This window comes from Chrysemys picta, chromosome 17 (assembly GCF_011386835.1).
Source record: "Chrysemys picta bellii isolate R12L10 chromosome 17, ASM1138683v2, whole genome shotgun sequence".
NCBI classification, from domain to species: domain Eukaryota; kingdom Metazoa; phylum Chordata; order Testudines; family Emydidae; genus Chrysemys; species Chrysemys picta.
The window spans coordinates 24271804-24276803 of NC_088807.1; positions in this window are offsets into that span (position 1 = coordinate 24271804).

The following is a 5000-nucleotide window of genomic DNA, read 5'->3' on the forward strand; positions in this document are numbered from 1 at the left end:
GTGTGTGTGTGTGTGTGTGTGTTGGGGGTGGGGGGGAATTCTTCAATGGGCGCCTGTGTCCGGGGGACGGACAGACGGGCAGGGAGCGGGATACTTGGGCCCGGGGGAGACTGAGTCAGAGCTAACCCCCCCCATCTCATCCCCCCCCCCCCCCCCCCCGCCCCCGACCCAGGGCTCCAGCATTGGCCCTGACTGCCCACGGCACCAGCCTGCACTGAGGGGGCGGGTGGGGGGTGAAGGGAACCCTCTGCATCCCTGGCATCTCCACCAGGCAGCTCCCCACTTCGCCCCCCCCCCCCCCCAAACCCTAGCTCCCACCCCGGGGGCCTGCTCTCTCCTTCCGCAGCCCCCCGCCCCAGCCAGGCCGCTGCGTGCTCCAGTGACCGGCTGGGCCGTGTCCTCCCTGCGACCTTGTGGCCTGCTTTTCGGGAGGGCGGGAAGCGGCGGGGGGGGGGGGGGGGGGGAACCGGTCTCAGCCGCCTGCCTGTGGAAGCGGGGAAGGGGCACCCCAGTCCCCCCCACCCCCCGAATGCGCTGGGCTCGGCAGCCCCCTCCTCCCCCCGCAGCCGCTTCCCCTCTGCCCAGTCGGAGCCGGGCAGAGCTTGAGTTGCAAGGAAAGCAGGGCCGCGGCTCAAGCAATTTTTATTTGGTTACTTTCCTAACCAAGACAGCAGGCCTGGAGGTGCTGGGGGGCTAGGAACGGCCAGGCCCAGAGGTGCTGGGGGGCTAGGAACGGCCAGGCCCAGAGGTGCTGGGGGGCTAGGAACGGCCAGGGCCAGAGGTGCCGGGGGGCTAGGAACGGCCAGGCCCAGAGGTGCTGGGGGTCTAGGAACGGCCAGGCCCGGAGGTACCGCGGGGCTAGGAACGGCCAGGCCCAGAGGTGCTGCGGGGCTAGGAACGGCCAGGCCCAGAGGTGCCGGGGGGCTAGGAACGGCCAGGCCCAGAGGCTCCAGGGGGCTAGGAACGGCCAGGGCCAGAGGTGCTGGGGAGCTAGGAACGGCCAGGGCCAGAGGTGCCGGGGGGCTAGGAACGGCCAGGCCCAGAGGCGCCGGGGGGCTAGGAATGGCCAGGCCCGGAGGTGCCGCGGGGCTAGGAACGGCCAAGCCTGGAGGTGCTGGGGGGCTAGGAACGGCCAAGCCCGGAGGTGCTGGGGGGCTAGACACGGCCAGGCCCAGAGGTGCTGGGGGGCTAGGAACGGCCAGGCCCAGAGGTGCTGGGGGGCTAGGAACGGCCAGGGCCAGAGGTGCCGGGGGGCTAGGAACGGCCAGGCCCAGAGGTGCTGGGGGTCTAGGAACGGCCAGGCCCAGAGGTGCTGGGGGTCTAGGAACGGCCAGGCCCGGAGGCGCCGGGGGGCTAGGAACGGCCAGGCCCAGAGGCTCCGGGGGGCTAGGAACGGCCAGGCCCGGAGGTACCGCGGGGCTAGGAACGGCCAGGCCCAGAGGTGCTGCGGGGCTAGGAACGGCCAGGCCCAGAGGTGCCGGGGGGCTAGGAACGGCCAGGGCCAGAGGCTCCAGGGGGCTAGGAACGGCCAGGGCCAGAGGTGCCGGGGGGCTAGGAACGGCCAGGCCCAGAGGCGCCGGGGGGCTAGGAACGGCCAGGCCCAGAGGTGCTGGGGGGCTAGGAACGGCCAGGGCCAGAGGTGCCGGGGGGCTAGGAACGGCCAGGCCCAGAGGCGCCGGGGGGCTAGGAACGGCCAGGCCCAGAGGTGCTGGGGGGCTAGGAATGGCCAGGCCCAGAGGCGCCGGGGGGCTAGGAATGGCCAAGCCCGGAGGTGCTGGGGGGCTAGACACGGCCAGGCCCAGAGGTGCTGGGGGGCTAGGAACGGCCAGGGCCAGAGGTGCCGGGGGGCTGGGAACGGCCAGGCCCAGAGGTGCCGGGGGGCTAGGAACGGCCAGGCCCAGAGGCTCCAGGGGGCTAGGAACGGCCAGGCCCAGAGGTGCTGGGGGGCTAGACACGGCCAGGCCCGGAGGTGCCGGGGGGCTGGGAACGGCCAGGCCCGGAGGCGCCGGGGGGCTAGGAACGGCCAGGCCCAGAGGCGCCGGGGGGCTAGGAACGGCCAGGCCCAGAGGCGCCGGGGGGCTAGGAACGGCCAGGCCCAGAGGTGCTGGGGGGCTAGGAACGGCCAGGCCCAGAGGCGCCGGGGGGCTAGGAATGGCCAAGCCCGGAGGTGCTGGGGGGCTAGACACGGCCAGGCCCAGAGGTGCTGGGGGGCTAGGAACGGCCAGGCCCAGAGGTGCTGGGGGGCTAGGAATGGCCAAGCCCGGAGGTGCTGGGGGGCTAGACACGGCCAGGCCCGGAGGCGCCGGGGGGCTAGGAATGGCCAGGCCCGGAGGTGCCGCGGGGCTAGGAACGGCCAAGCCTGGAGGTGCTGGGGGGCTAGGAACGGCCAAGCCCGGAGGTGCTGGGGGGCTAGACACGGCCAGGCCCGGAGGCGCTGGGGGGCTAGGAACGGCCAGGCCTGGAGGTGCCGCGGGGCTAGGAACGGCCAGGCCCAGAGGTGCTGGGGGGCTGGAACGGCCAGGGCCAGAGGTGCCGGGGGGCTAGGAACGGCCAGGCCCGGAGGTGCTGGGGGGCTGGAACGGCCAGGGCCAGAGGTGCCGGGGGGCTAGGAACGGCCAGGCCCGGAGGTGCTGGGGGGCTGGAACGGCCAGGGCCAGAGGCTCCAGGGGGCTAGGAACGGCCAGGCCCAGAGGTGCTGGGGGGCTAGGAACGGCCAGGCCCAGAGGCTCCAGGGGGCTAGGAACGGCCAGGCCAAGAGGCGCTGGGGGGCTAGGAACGGCCAGGCCCAGAGGCGCCGGGGGGCTAGGAACGGCCAGGCCAAGAGGCGCTGGGGGGCTAGGAACGGCCAGGCCCAGAGGCTCCAGGGGGCTAGGAACGGCCAGGCCCAGAGGTGCCGGGGGGCTGGGAACGGCCAGGCCCGGAGGCGCTGGGGGGCTAGGAACGGCCAGGCCCGGAGGCGCTGCGGGGCTAGGAACGGCCAGGCCCAGAGGTGCCGGGGGGCTGGGAACGGCCAGGCCCGGAGGCGCTGGGGGGCTAGGAACGGCCAGGCCCGGAGGCGCTGCGGGGCTAGGAACGGCCAGGCCCAGAGGTGCTGGGGGGCTAGGAACGGCCAGGCCCAGAGGCGCTGGGGGGCTAGGAACGGCCAGGCCCAGAGGCGCTGGGGGGCTAGGAACGGCCAGGCCCGGAGGTGCCGGGGGGCTGGGAACGGCCAGGCCCGGAGGCGCCGGGGGGCTAGGAACGGCCAGGCCCAGAGGTGCTGGGGGGCTAGGAACGGCCAGGCCCAGAGGTGCTGGGGGGCTAGGAACGGCCAGGCCCAGAGGTGCTGGGGGGCTGGAACGGCCAGGGCCAGAGGTGCCGGGGGGCTAGGAACGGCCAGGGCCAGAGGCGCCGGGGGGCTAGGAACGGCCAGGGCCAGAGGCGCCGGGGCTCAGTCCTGGCCCAGATGAAGCCCTGGTCGCGGGATATGCCGGCCCCCCCTCTCCCCGGCCTTGCTGTCAGCAGTGCCTGCGGCTCAGGCTACAGGGTGTTTGCTGCAGGGAATTCTCTCTCCTTGGTTCCCAGCCGCTCTGTCCGCTCCCTGTTCTTCACAGCCACATGGTCCCTTCCCCAGGGCCGCCCCCCCCCGTCCCCCCCCACCCGAACGTGCTTGGATGAATTACAGGCTGCCATCGCTGGGCTGAACCATGCAACGAGGCGGGAGGAGACGTCCTGACAGGCGTCCCCATCCCTGCCCACGCTGCCGGGGATGGGTGGGTGGGTGGGGGCGCACCCGGCAGGCGTCAACTTGGACAGGAACACGAGTCCAGACCGGCTGTGTGTGGGGAGAGGGGGAGCTGCAGCCCTCCCCCTCTCCCCGAGCAGCAGCAGAAGTCAGGAAGGGACCCTTGGGTGCAAGGCCTGAGGGTCGGGCGCGGGGTGCTGCGAGGTGGGGGGGTCACAAACCTTGCTAAAGCAAAGCAAGGAGCTTGCAACGGATTCCTTCCAACCTCTGGGTGTCTGTCCGTCCTGATACACAGCCCCCTAGCTGTGTGTCTCTAGCCCCGCCACCCCGCCAGTCTCTATTTACCTGGCACCCAACACCGCCTCTGGCTCCGCTCTGTAGTCACCCCTCCATCCCACAGCTGGGCGCCCCCCACCTCCGTGTTCCAGATGGGCACTGGGGCCCAGGGGGTGCGTGTCTGGCCCAAGCTCCTGGGGGAATCTGTGGCAAAGCCAGGAAATTGCCCCGGAGCTCAGCTAGGGCGTCTTGCCATTCCCGGGACACAGGAGAGTCATTGTAGTGCGGCCGTCAGCGCCAGGCATTTCCCCGCGATGCTCATGAAACGGGCGCCGACTGGGTTAAACCTAGGCCCCGGCAACCCTGCAGCATACTGGCCTGGGGATTGGGCACTGGAGTGGGAGCCAGGACTCCTGGGTTCTCTCCTCAGCTGGGGGAGGGGAGTGGAGGCTAGTGGGTTAGAGCAGGTGGGGTTGGGAGCCAGGACTCCTGGGTTCTCTCCCCGGCTCTGGGAGGGGAGCGAGAGCTGGTGGTTAGAGCAGGGTGGGCTGGGAGCCAGGACTCCTGGGTTGTCTCCCTGGCTCCAGGAGGGGAGTGGGGTCTAGTGGTTAGAGCGGGGAGGAGGAGAGGGGCTGGGATCCAGGACTCCTGGGTTCTCTCCCTGGCTCTGGGAGGGGAGTGGGGTGGAGTCTAGTGGATTAGAGCGGAATGGAGAGGCAGGACGCCTGGGTTCTCATTGCAGTTGTGCTGTAAGTGGCTGGTAAAGGCCTTTAACTGGATGAGGGGTTGTGGGAGACATTGCAGGTCAACAAGACAATTGCTTGACGCCCCCGCAGCCAGGGGCGGGCACATGTGGCCTGGGACCGTTCTTGGGACTCTGGCGCCACCCCGCCAGTAATGACAAAGCCACATTTGACAAAGCCAGACCCCGACCGAGATCAGGGCCCCGTCGCGCCGGGCGCTGCCCAGACCCCGACCGAGATCAGGGTCCCCCATCGCGCCG